The sequence below is a fragment of the Oncorhynchus kisutch genome, linkage group LG20 (genome assembly GCF_002021735.2).
Source record: "Oncorhynchus kisutch isolate 150728-3 linkage group LG20, Okis_V2, whole genome shotgun sequence".
Classification (NCBI taxonomy): Eukaryota; Metazoa; Chordata; class Actinopteri; order Salmoniformes; family Salmonidae; genus Oncorhynchus; species Oncorhynchus kisutch.
In genome coordinates, this window is record NC_034193.2 from 41,423,023 (window position 1) to 41,437,951 (window position 14,929).

Here is a 14,929-nt window from a genome sequence, read left to right on the forward strand (position 1 = left end):
ATTGGAAGATAGGTAAAAAAAAAAGTTTAAAAAAACAGACATATCCCTTTGAGCATGGTGAAGTTGTTCATTACACTTTGGATGGAGTATCAATACACCCAGTCACTACAAAGATACAGGTGTACTTCTTAACTCGGTTGCCTGAGAGGAAGGAAACAGCTCAGGGATTTCACCAAACTGAGGATGGATCAACAACATTGTAGTTACTCCACAATTACTAACCTAATTGACAGAGTGAAAAGAAGGAAACCTGTACAGAATAAAAAATATTCCAAAACGTGCATCCTGTTTGTAACAAGTCACTAAAGTAATACTGAAAATAATGTGGCAAAGCAATTCACTTTTTGTCCTGAATACAAACTGTTATGTTTAGGGCAAATCCAATACAACACATTAACAAGTACCACTCTCCAAATGTTCAAGATTAGTGGTGGCTGCATCATGCTATGGGTATGCTTGTATTCGTTAAGGACTGAGGAGTTTTTCAGGATAAAAAAGAAACTGAATGGAGCTAAGCACAGGCAAAATCCTAGAGGAAAATCTGGTTTGGTCTGCTTTCCACCAGACGCTGGGAGATCAATTCACCTTTCAGCAGGACAATAACCTAAAACACAAGGCTAAATCTACATCTATCTATCTAGTTGCTTGCGAAGAATACAGTGAATTCACACCCCTTGACATTTTTGACACGTTGTTGTGTTACAGCCTGAATTTAAAATGGAATAAATTGAGAGTGGCCCGAGTTACAGTTTTGACTTAAATCTACTTGGAAATCTATGCCAAGACCTGAAAATAGTTGTCTAGCAATGATCAACAACCAATTTTGACAGAGCTTGAAGAATTTTCTAAAAGAATAATGGGCAAATGTTGCACAATCCAGGTGTGGAAGCTCTTAGAGACTTACCCAGAAACACTCCCAGCTGTCATCGCTGATAATGGTGCTTCTACAAAGTATTGACTCAGGGGTTTGAATACTATTTCATTTTCAATAAATGTCCTGAAAATATGTTTTCACTTTGTCATTTTGAGGTATTGTGTGTGGGTGTATATCCAATCAACATTGTGTTCGGGCTGTAACACAACAAAGTGTGGAGTAAGTCAAGGGGTACTTTCTGAAATCACTGTATAGTGTAGTGTACAATGCACTGCTGAGATACCTGGGTTGTCTATAACAACCATATTCCACTCATTATCCGTATTTCATCGATACGCTGTAAGATGGTGAATTCCAATCAGGGAGACGGGCGATTCTGTATCAGTTGACGAGTCACGTGGGAAAAAGTGATCTTGTACAATGTTGCACGGGGCAGAAGTGGAATAATGGCTGCATTACAGTAGGCTACCCCTATTGCTGATGAATTGTCCTACGTATGTACTGTATGAGGATAAGGAAACTCAAAGACTGACATATTTGTTGCTCACAACCTGCCATTGGACACAAATACTGCATGGATAAATACTGTAAAATAGTGTATGAGAAATTATATTTACTGTCTATGATTCTTTCTATTCAACACATCAAAAATACGTTTTAAAATGTGTGTCTTGTAATTTTTGCTATGAGATTAAATGGTCATTAAAATGACAAAATGATGCATTGGTGACGAAATGAAATGTGCTCATGTTATTTCGCTAAAAACGTTGATTTTGCTTCACTAACCTTCTCCTGCAGTGGGCTAAATCAGCGTCACGCGGCGTTTCTTGGTGGTCTTAAACAAATCTACTTTGAAACAAAAGTATACACCTCACACACATGGTTATGGGCTTAAAAACAGAAGACATATGTACCATGTCCGATATAGAGTGGGAATGTCATACATTTGAGTTTGCATCCCAATATTACACTTTATATACTGTACATGACAGAAGACGGAAGTATAACAAACCGTTTGACATAGAAACACTGGATTTTTCAGTTTATTGTTTAGCATGAAATTATGAAAAATATTAATAAAATTTCACCCATGAGGCCACTAGGTCATTTGACTGCTAGAAAGGGTTACATGAATCAGTGGTTAAAGATGTGTGAAACCCCAATGAATGCATACTCAAAGGTTCTGAACATAAGATCGAGGGCATTACAAATGTTTTCCGTTTAAAATGTTGCACTTAGAGTTTAGAAAATTCACCAAATACTTGTGAAAACGGTAACATGCAAGATCCCTTTGACTCTAGACACCTTTTTTTCTAGTGTTAGTGTGCTTTAAGTAGTGTACACTATGCACCAATACAATAACCAGTACAATCTGAAATATTCTCCATGATCTTTATTTATATATTTATCCAGGTTAGTCTCATTGAGATCAAATGTATTTTGCAAGAGACGTAATCTAGAACAGATAGCAGCAAGTGTTAGTGTGTGTGTTCATGTGTGTGTGTGTGTGTATTCATGTGTGTATTATAGCCCGCGGCAGTTCAGCTATCTAACCATGTTTTTATTGGCCTCTTAAAACCTCCAAGATAACTGTGTTTTGAGAACGTGGCATATGAGGGTTAGCGTTCACATTCACCACCTGACCAAGGCAGCTGTGTTTTCAGCGCCTTCCAGAGGAAAGGCAGAAAGTCAAAAGTACTGGAAAAAGAGATGTGTGGAATTGGTCAGCAAAGCCTTCGCCCCCCCCCCCCCCCCCCCCCCCCCCCCCCCCCCCCATTCTCTCTCCTTCTCTCTCACACACTCTTCCGCAAGGGGACATTTTTATTTCAATTTTTTTCCTTTTTTTGGAACCTGTACAACCCCCCCCCCCCCCCCCCCCCCCCCCCCCTCCATCCGAACATCCGCAGTCCAGCAGCAATGGTAAATCTTTCAAAATCCATAATTCAAGCTCCAGCGCTAGTCTCCCCTCGTCTCCCCCTCCCCCACTCTCTCTGCCTGGGTAGGGAAAACCTCACACTGCCTGAGCTAGAGGAGAGGGAGAGAGAGAGAGAGAATGAGAGGGAGAATGAGAGGGAGAGAGAGAGAATGAGAGGGAGAGAGAGAGAATAAGAGAGAGAGAGGGAGAGAGAGAGAATGAGAGGGAAAGAGAGAGAGAGAATGAGAGGGAGAGAGAGATAATGAGAGGGAGGGGGGGGATCAAAAAGCGAGAGAGAGGGAGAGAGAACAAACCGAGACAAAGGGAGAGAGTAGATAGGGAGAGAGAACAAACCGAGACAAAGGGAGAGAGCGATGAGAGTGTAAAAAAGAGAGACGGAGAGATGGAGACTTAAATACTGATTCAAACCCCACATTGAAAAACAATAAACAAACATATGGCTGTGCTGCCACAGAAACAAACACCTTAGCAAATATACACTCAGGCTAGGTGCTACTGTATGCAAACAATGTTTTCATTGATACACACTTCACATTCACACCGCACAATTAGGAACCCCGGGTATGACCAAACACACACAAACACATGCACACACTCTCACTCACACACACACACATTCATTCTCTTACCCACTTTTATGGTTGAGAAAGATGAAGCAGAAGGAGTGGCTAAAAAGTCTGGCTGCACAGCTGATTGGCAAACTCACTGTAAATTGACAAATTATGTGACTGAACTGAACAAAAAGAAGAGTAACTATTATGAAACTAGAGGCTGAAGAAATCTGTCTTGGCCCCCAAGACCCTTACAAACTTTTACTGATGTACAATTGAGAATACCCTGTTGGGCTGTATCACCGCCTGGTACGGCAACTGCACCGCCCATAAACATAGAGCTCTCCAGAGGGTGGTGCGGTCGCATCACTGGGGCCACACTGCCTGCCCTCCAGGACACCTAATGCATCCTATGTCACAGGAAGGCCAAAAATATCATCAAGAACATCAACCACCCGAGCCACGGCCTGTTCACCCTGCTATCATCCAGAAGGTGAGGTCAGTACAGGTGCATCAAAGCTGGGACCGAGAGACTGAAAACAGCTTCTGTCTCAAGGCCATCAGACTGTTAAATAGCCATCACTAGCCGGCTACCACCCGGTTACTCAGCCCTGCACCTTAGAGGCTGCTGCCCTATGTACATAGTCATGGAATCACTGACCACTTTAATACTGTTTACGTACTTCTTTACTCATTTCATTTGTATATACTGTATTCTGCTGTATTTTAGTCAATGCCACTCTGGCATTGCTCGTCTTAATATTTCTCTATTTCTTAAATAAATTATTTTACTTTTAGACTATTGTTGTGAATTGTTAGATATTTCTGCACTGTTGGAGCTAGGAACACAAGCATTTAGCTACACCCGCAATAACATCTGCTAAATATGTGTATGTGACCAATCAAATTTGATTTGATTTGAAAATAAATTATATAAAGTATCATGGAAAAAAGCTTTGGAGTGAATGAAATGATGGACAGAAAGACTAATTCAACTTCATCTTTCATCTTCCATTGAAACAGAACTCATTCATCAATTGTTTTTAGCTATTGCTAATTATTTGAATGACTATATTATAAACTCAGGCATGAAATTCCAACAACAGCTGTGAGCCATCACATTCATACATAAAAGACCCAATAATGAGAGAAAAACTGTCATTTTTAATTCTGTAAAGTTAGTGTGGGAGAGGTGGAAAAATTATTGCTGTCCATCAATAACGAGAAACCATCTGGTTTCGCCACAACATAGATGGAAAACTATTGAAGATGGTAGCAGACTATATTGCAACTCCTGTTGGTCATATCTTAATCTGCGTCTGGAGAGAAGTGTTTGTCCTCAGATCTGGAGGGAAGCTAAAGTCATGCGGCTACCCAAGAATGGTAAAGAGCCCTCTACTGGTTCTAACAGCCGACCAATCAGCTTGCTGCCGGCTCTTAGCAAACTTTTGAAAAAATTGTGTTTGACCAGATACAATGCTATTTCTCTCTGAACAAATTAACTTTCATCGTGTGTTAAAGAAGGGCACTCAACATGTACTGCACTGACACAAATGACTGATGTTTGGCTAAAATAAATTGATAGTAAGAAGATTGTGGGAGCTGTTTTGTTAGACTTTAGTGTGGCACCAGCATTTGATATTATTAACCATAATCTGTTATTGGAAAAACGTATGTGTTATGGCTTTACATCCTCTACTATATCATGGGTTGAGAGCTATTTATCCAATAGAACACGGAGGGTTTCATTTAATGGAAGCTTCTCTAATGTAAAACATGCAAAGTGTGGTATTCCGCAAGGCAGCTGTCTTGGCCCTTTACTGTTCTCTATTTTTACTTATGATCTACCACTAGCATTAGTGGAACTGATAGCATTTCAGCAACATGAAATATTATCATAATCTGGTCATATACATCCCCAGGAAGACTTACACTTTTTTTAAATGTTAAATTTTTAAACATTTAATGACATTTTCATAGATTCTTAGAATATTTGCAATATAGAGTGGGAAAGTGGCTGTGCGTTTGGACAATTAATAAATACTGCAGTAAATAAAACCTAATAAAAACATCTGTCTCGTCCAGACCGGTGCGTCATAGCCAATCAGAGGCACAGTAGGCCTACATGGGAAAGGGAAAGGAAATGGAAAGGGGGATACCTAGTCAATTGTACAACTGAATGCATTCAACTGAAATGTGTCTTCCGCATTTAACCCAAACAAGCCATTTGCCACAAGGGCCTGCCATCATTCACTTTGAACTGGACTGTGTGTTTACAGGCAGTTGCATCAGTGCTACAGTAGATCATTAGAACACATCCGGCAAAAGCCACAAAATACACTTGAATGGATTTCTGCAAATATGTAGCTAAATACAACGGGAGTCCTCTTACATTTTGGAACCCTACAGTCCTATTGATCAATCAACCATAAAAGGGTAGGCTATCTTTCCATATATGCACATCAACAACAACAAGATCAACAACTAATTCTAGCCAGAGCAAGATGAGCTAAAATCTAATGAAGGAACATTAGATAAACCCTCTCAAACTTTTTCAGCTAGTTGGCTGTCAAAATTGCTCTAATAGACGATGTGGAATAGCCTATTCATTCTTCTGCAGCTTGCCTGCCAATGCATGCGTTGTTCCAACCAAGCACTCAAGCTAACTGGCTAAAGTTGGCCTGCTTGCTAGCTAGCTACTTTCAGACACAAATGACAACACACCTCACTGATCACCGGACATATTCAGCGGGTCTTACGGTTTCGTAAATTCATCAGTTATTCTGAACTCTGGCACACTCAGACAAGAGTGATCTGAAATCAGAGTAGATAGCTAGCCAGAGTGAATTTGCGAACGCAAGAGATACAGTGCATTCTGAAAATATTCAGACCCCTTCCCTTTTTCCACATTTTGTTACGTTACAGCCTTATTCTAAAATGAATTAAATAAAACATTTTCCTCGTCAATCTATACACAATACCCCATAATGAAAAGTGAAAACAGTTTTTTAGAAATGTTTGCAAATGTATAAAAAAAAAAAAACAGAAATACATTATTTACATAAGTATTCAGGCCCATTGCTAGGAGACTCGAAATTGAGCTCAAGTGCATCCTGTTTCCATCCTCTGGGGCGGCAGGGTAGCCTAGTGGTTAGAGCATTGGACTAGTAACCGAAAGGTTGCAGGTTCAAATCCCCGAGCTGACAAGGTACAAAATCTGTCGTTCTGCCCCTGAACAGGCAGTTAACCCACTGTTCCTAGGCCGTCATTGAAAATAAGAATTTGTTCTTAACTGACTTGCCTAGTAAAATAAAGGTTAAAAAATTTTTTATAATAACATTGATCATAGGACAGGATTTGGAAAGGCACACACCTGTCTATATGGGTCCCACAGTTGACTTTGACAGGGCTCCAGAGTTCCACTGTGGAGATGGGAGAATCTTCAAGAAGGACAACCATCTCTGCAGCACTCCACCAATCAGGCCTTTATGGTAGAGTGGCCAAATGGAAGCCACCTAAAGGACTCTCTGACCATAAGAAATAAGATTCACTGGTCTGATGAAACCAAGATTGGACTCTTTGGCCTGAATGCCAAGCGTCACCTCTGGAGGAAACCTGGCACAATCCCTACGGTGAAGAAAGGTGTTGACAGCATCATGCTGTGGGGATGTTTTTCAACGGCAGGGACTGGGAGACTAGTCAGGATCGAGGAAGAGATTAACAGAGCAAAGTACAGAGAGATCATCGATGAAAACCTGCTCCAGCGCGCTCAGGACCTCAGACTGGGGGCGAAGGTTCACCTTCCAACAGGACAACGACCCTAAGCACACAACCAAGATAACGCAGGCGTTGCTTCGGGACAAGTTTCTGAATGTCCTTCAGTGACCCAGCCAGAGACCAGACTTGAACCCGATCTAACATCTCTGGAGAGACTTAAAAATAGCTGTGCAGAGACGCTCCCCATCCAACCTGACAGAGCTTGAGCGGATCTGCAGAAAACAATCAGAGAAACACCCCAAATACAGTGGTGCCAACCTTGTAGCGTCATACCCAAGAAGACTTGAGGTTGTAATCGCTGCCAAAGGTGCTTCAACAATGTACTGAGTAAAGGGTCTGAATACTTATGTAAATGTGATATTTCTGTTTTTTTCTTTTAATACATTTTCAAACATGTCTAAAAATATGTTTTTGCTTTGTCATTATGGGATATTGCATGTAAATTGATGAGGGGAAAAACTATTAAATTAATTTTAGAATAAGGCTGTAATGTAACAAAATGTGGAAAAAGTCAAGGGGTCTAAATACTTTCCGAATGCACTGTATGTGCATAGATGCAAACACACACACACACTCTCCCTCTCTCTCTCTAACACACACTCAATACACACCCACACATTATTATTCTTTGGTTGTATTTTTTTATTTATTGTGAAATTGGTGTGTCTTTAGTTGTTTTTATATATATATATATAAGTGTATATGTGTATATATATATATATATATATATATATATATATACACATTGCCTTAAGAAAGTATTCACACCTCTTGACTTTTTCCACATTTTGTTGTGTTACAATCTGAATTTAAAATGGATTAAATTGAGATTATTTGTCAATGATCTACCATACCCAATAATGTCAAAGTGGAATGATATTTTATACATTTTATGTTTATAAAATTCTTGACTCAATAAGTTTTCAACCTCTTTGTTATGGCAAGCCTAAATACGTTCAAAAGTAACAATTTGCGTAAAAGGTCACATAAGAAGTTGCACTCTGTGTGCAAAAATAGGGTTTACCATGATTTTTGAATGACTACCTCATCTCTGTACCCAACACATACAATTATCTGTAAAGTCCCACAGTCGTGCAGTGAATTTCAAACACAGATTCCACCAAAGGACCAGGGAAGTTTTCCAATGCCTCAGAAAGAAAGGCACCTATGGGTATCTGGGTAAAAAAAAAGCAGACATTGAATCTCCCTTTGAGCATGGTGAAGTTATTAACTACACTTTGGATGATGTATCAATACACCCAGTCACTACACACATACAGACATACTTCCTAACTCAGTTACCGGAGAGGAAGGAAACCGCTCAGGCATTTCACCATGGGGCCAATTGTGACTTTAAAACAGTTACAGAGTTTAATGGCTGTGACAGGAGAAAACTGAGGATGGATCAACAACATTGTAGTTACTCCACGATACTAACCTAAATGACAGAGTGAAAAGAAGGAAGCCTGTACATAATACAAATATTCCAAAACATGCATCCTGTTTACAACAAGGCACTAAAGTAAAACTGAATGTGGCAAAGCAATTCACTTTTTGTCCTGAATACAAAATGTTATGTTGGGGGAAAATTCAATTCAACACATTACTGAGTACCAATCTCCATATTTTCAAGCATGGTAGTGGCTGCATCATGTTATGGATATGCTTGTAATCATTAAGGACTGGGGAGTTTTTCAGGATAAAAAATAAATGCAATGCACAGCACAGGCAAAATCAAAGCGATAAACCTTGTTCAGTCTGCTTTCCACCAGACACTGGGAGTTTAATTTACCTTTCAAGTCAAATCTACATGTATTGGTCACATACACATATTTAGCAGATGTTATTGCAGGTGTCGCGAAATTCTTGTTTATTTGTTATGTTTTTCGGCTGTATGTAATAATACAAGAAACGTTCTGGGCTAATAATGCAAAAAAAAAAAACGAAATACTGCAAAGTTGCTTAGGAGCTAGAGCTGCCATGTCAGTCGGTGCCATCTTGACAGGACAATAACCTAAAACACAAGGCCAAATCTGCACTGTAGTTGCTTCGAAGAAGACAGACAATGTTCCTGAGTGACCGAGTTACAGTTTTGACTTCAATCTACAAAGAAAACCTATGGCAAGATCTTAAAATGGTTCTAACAATGATCCACAACCAATTAGAATTTTGACAAGAATTGTGGGCAAATGTTGCACAATCCAGGTTTGGAAAAACTCACTACCTAGAAAGAGTCTATAATCGCTGCCAATGGTGGTTCTACAAAGTAGTACCTAATACTTACTTAAAGGACATATTTCTGCATTTTCAATAGATTTGCAAAATAAATTAAAAAAAAACATGTTTTCACATGGTATTGTTTTTAATGGATGAGAAAACAATATATTTAATTCATTTTGAATCCAGGCTGCAACACAACAAAATGTGAAATAAATCAAGGGGTATGAATACTTTTGGAAGGCACTGGAATGTTTAAGTCTGGAATGTCTACATGTTCATGTTTTTAAATGTATATAAATTGAAAAGTATTTTTGTCTGTAATTATGTGTCGGATCCCAGTAAGACTGTTGCCGATGGCATCAACTAATGGGGATCCTAAATAAAATCAGAATCTCTCGTACACACACACACACACACACTAGAACCCACACACACACTCTCCCAGACGGTGGCGTGGGACCAGAGGCCCTCCCTGGTTGTGTCTGTCTGCTCCACGTGTCTGAGCTGTCCTTGGGTTTCCGGCCCTCTTTGAGAGGCCTCTGATTTATGAGACAGATCTCGCTGTGTGTGTGTGTGTGTGTGCGTGCGTGTGTGTGTCGTCTATGTGTGTGTGTCTGTACGCGTGTGTGCACGGTGTGTGTGTGGGTACACGTGCGGCCCTGTGTGTGCATATGTGCGTGTGTGTGTGTGAGCTGTGAATGTGCGCTGTCTGTCCATGCCAAATTTGTCTCGTGTTACTCTCCCAGGCTGCACAGCTTTGCAAAAGCCCCCAAGTTATAATTCTGCAGACAGCCCTCAACTGGCCCCAGACCAACAGCTCTACCACTGGCTTTTGTATAGGGCTCGCATTGAGAGATGTGTGTTGGGGAAAGTGTGTGTGTGTGTGTGTTTATGATGTAACCGGGCTATCTGCATTGTGTCCCGCCACCCCTCTTTTACGCTACTGCTACTCTCTGTTCATCATATATGCATAGTCACTTCAACCATATCTACATGGACATACTACCTCAATCCGCCTGACTAACCGCTGTCTGTATGTAGCCTCGCTACTATTACAGCCTCGCTACTGTTATTTTTCACTCTCTTTTTACTGTTGTTTTATTTCTTTACTTACCTATTGTTACCTATTGTTCACATAATACCTTTTTTGCACTGTCGGTTAGAGCCTGTAAGTAAGCATTTCACTGTAAGGTCTGTTGTATTCGGCGCACGTGACAAACAAACTTCGATTTGATGTGCATAGGCTTGTTTTTGTGTGTGTACGCGTGTGTGTGTGTGCATGTATATTTGGCTGCGCGTGTGTACACCTACGTGTTGTATGAATGTGTTTTTCTCCGTGTCTGCTTACGTTTACGCGCGTCTCCCTCATCTGGCCCTTTCCCTGTCCCCCCCGCTGTCCTCTCTCTCCAGTCTCTTCCTCGCTCCCCACTCTCTCTCTCCAGTCTCTTCCTCGCTCCCCACTCTCTCTCTCCAGTCTCTTCCTCGCTCCCCACTCTCTCTCTCCAGTCTCTTCCTCGCTCCCCACTCTCTCTCTCCAGTCTCTTCCTCGCTCCCCACTCTCTCTCTCCAGTCTCTTCCTCACTCCCCACTCTCTCTCTCCAGTCTCTTCCTCGCTCCCCACTCACTCTCTCCAGTCTCTTCCTCGCTCCCCACTCTCTCTCTCCAGTCTCTTCCTCGCTCCCCACTCTCTCTCTCCAGTCTCTTCCTCGCTCCCCACTCTCTCTCTCCAGTCTCTTCCTCGCTCCCCACTCTCTCTCTCCAGTCTCTTCCTCGCTCCCCACTCACTCTCTCCAGTCTCTTCCTCGCTCCCCACTCTCTCTCTCCAGTCTCTTCCTCGCTCCCCACTCACTCTCTCCAGTCTCTTCCTCGCTCCCCAGTCACTCTCTCCAGTCTCTTCCTCGCTCCCCACTCACTCTCTCCAGTCTCTTCCTCGCTCCCCTCTCTCTCTCCAGTCTCTTCCTCGCTCCCCACTCTCTCTCTCCAGTCTCTTCCTCGCTCCCCACTCTCTCTCTCCGGTCTCTTCCTCGCTCCCCACTCTCTCTCTCCAGTCTCTTCCTCGCTCCCCACTCTCTCTCTCCAGTCTCTTCCTCGCTCCCCACTCTCTCAATCTCCAACGTCGTAACAAGCCAGCCGTCTCATAACGAATTTGACCCTCACTAATGACCACCTGTTTGTTGTCGGGGGAACGTGCCGGGGCCAGCGCCTGTGTTGGTTAACGTGATTACCGGACAAACAATGGGGGGCAGGCGGGGTCAGGAGACAACAGACGAGCCATCAAAGGAACCCATTGGTTTAATGATGTTTCGTGGTCCCTCCATCCCCGTCATCCTACTAGCTCTGGCAGGGAGCGAGGGGGGCATTGAAGGCATTGAAATGGAACACCAGCAGAACCAGCAACACCAACTGTCTGTCTCTTTTGTCTGTGAGAGAAGGCAGGACTTGGTTATTTATAGAGATTTTAACAGACTGGACTGGACTGGGCAGAAAAGAGAGGGGCAGGCTGGATGGGACCCATGGAGAGGAATACAGGGAAGGGAGGGATACAGGGACAGTTCTCTGGCATAGAGTGGTGGGGTGGTCCAAGCAGAAATCCACAGACATTGATCGCTGTTTGTCTCTCGCTGTCTTTCTCTTTCTCTCCCTCGCTCTCTCCATCATTCTGTCGCTCACTCTCTTTTGCTCTCGCTCTCATATACAGCACATGGGTGAAAGCCATCTTCCATTTATATTTCCCTCGCTCGCTCTCCCTCGCTCTCTATCTCTCTCTCTCTCGGTGTAACCCAGGGTGAGAGATGTACAGTGGAGAAAATGTGGCCACATGTCAAAAGCCCAGAGCTGGAGAGCCAAGCAGGCAGGCAAAGTCAAGAGAAGAATAAGGTCAAGATGAATACCACGGCTGTGTCCTAAATGGCACCCTATCCCATAGATAGTGCACTACTTTTGACCAGAGCCCTCGGCTGGGATGAGGGCAGATTCACGTAGGAAGTCCTATTAAAATCAAGGAGAAAAACCCAGGATAACGGCCAAAGGAAGTGGACTATTCAGTACCTAGCCCTGATCCACTGGTGCTCTATAATTCAGTTTAATTTTTTTAGGACTAAAAAAGATATGGTGAAAAGAACATGTATTGTCATTATGTAATAAGTGCAATATAATCCACATATATGAATTTATGAGAAAGAGCCAGGATAAAGGCCAGACGTTAATGCACTACTGGGCTATAATTCAGTTCCACTCTGATATATAGTGTTATATGATATAAAATATAATAAAAATAAATGATAGAGCTTCCATTTCCCATATATGGCAATAGATAATAGTCTTCTGGCCAATAGAGCATTTTATTGGTCAGAATATAGTGTGTATAACAAATACAGCCTATTGTCCTATTTAAACCAGGCATTGTGTAGACAACTTCTTATTTCTTTGTTTGAACATTGGCCAAACCGCTTCCCTCCATTTTAAAACAACTCTGCCAAATCGAATGATAATGATCCTTTTTTCCATAAAACATCATTTTCATGAATCCACTCCCTTGCCGCAGAGGAGGAGGCAGCCGCCGTTTTCACTGGATAAATGAAAAGCCCCATTACTCCCTCCCTCTCTCACTGCACCACCTCCGGAAAATTAAAATTCAATCAAAATAGGCAAATTTGCTCCCCCACAGGACACCATTGAGAGGAGCGTGCTCCGCGGCGTTAGGTACTCCAATCAATGGCCTTGTTCCCTCCTCACAGACCGACCAGGAACTCACAATTTGCATGACACAGGAGGGTGTTCGGCTCATACACACACAGACACGCACACAGGATACGCGCACACATACACACACACAGTGGATATCTGGCACCTCCAGGAAAGGAAGCGATCACGTACTTAAGTTTCCTTTGAGCTGCGCTTTAATCCAACTTATAGCAGGGCTGATGTGGTCTGGTTCAAATCTGCAGTGGGCAGATAATGGATTTTGAATGGTGTGTGTGTGTATGTGTGTGTGCGTGCGTACATGCGTGCATGGGCTCTGCTACAGACACTGAAGGGCAGAGACACGGTTTCTTTCTCTCTTTCCCTCTCTTTCTCTCCTTCTCTTTCCCCTCTTCTTGACTCCTGCACACTCTGCGGCAGCCAAGTGCTCAATACGCTATCGACTGGCTCACCGTGGCAACCTGCAGAATTCCGCCGCCTCCCCACGAGCCCGGCAGCCTGTCCATCGACCCCCCCCCCTCATCCCTCCCTCTCTCCATCCCTGCTTCCCATCCCCCACTCCCAGCTCCAGGGAAGCGATGACGTGGGGGCTTCTTGCTTGGGAAAGAAAAAAAGAGGGAGAGAGAGAGGGAAGAACAGAGAGAGAGCGAGAAAGAGAGAGACTCCCTACTCACCGCAGTAACGGTGACAATGGCACTAGGAGAGCCATTTCAGAGCAATGAGCCAGAAAACGCAGCCCCACAGCTGCCATTCATTCTGCTAAGCATCACACTCACTACAGTCTATGGCACCACAATACAATGAATCTATCAAATAGATCTAACATACAGAATACAACACCTGAATGAGATCCATGTGAAAAAAAACAGCTGTATCTACTGTAGCTAACGTATTACATCTAATAGGACTGAATTTAATATTCAATTGAATATTCCAATTTTAGCACCAGCTCCTCTGGTTTGGCCAAACAAACAAAAAACATTTCAAATGTTAAGCATGTCAACGGAAAAGGAAATCTAAAGCATTGCATCAAAACATACTGGATAGGTTCACATTAATGTCATATCCAAGTAGGACAGCATGTAATGGACTTGGATTTGCTTCCACCTCAGTAACCAGCGTTAGCCAGCTAGCTAGCTAGCTTCCCCAATTAGCTTCCCTAAACTGAAAGGATATTCCATTTCAAATCGGCCCCAGGTCATCCATCTTGGATGACTTTCCCCCCGAAATGAGAACAGCATGGCGTTAAGACGGTTGCTAATCATTGTGTTGGGCTAATAATAATTATTCCTCGGTGGTTGCAGACAGCAGCACCCGGCTGGGCCTGGCTGGGCAGCCAGTGTGATGGCACAGCCTAATCATCCCCCATCGAGCCCTGTCAGGGTGGCTGCAGGCCGCTCTTAACATTTAGACACACTCACAGGCACATAGAATACAATCCTAGACCCTCACTTCTCAGCTTAAGATCCCCCCCATTCTCCCTCTCTCTCGTAAATGACTACTGGTGCCTATCAGGGTCTCTCTCTCTCTCTCTCTTTCTCTCTCTCTCACTTATGGGTTCTCTAGGTTACCATCATGGCTAGAGGGATGTTGGGGGGGGATCTCCAATGGTGGATCTCGAAACTCTCAGTCTAGCCTAGGCGGCAGGTTAGAGCGTTGGGCCAGTAACCCGAAAGGTTGCTGGATCGAATCCCCGAGCTGACAAGGTAGAAATGTGTCGTTCTGCCCCTGAAAAAGGCAGTTTAACCCACTGTTCCCCGGTAGGCCGTCGTTGTAAGTAATAATTTGTTCTTAACTGACTTGCCTAGTTAAATCAAGGTCAAATCAAATGTTAAAATGCCAATATACATACTGTATATGTCCAGGCTG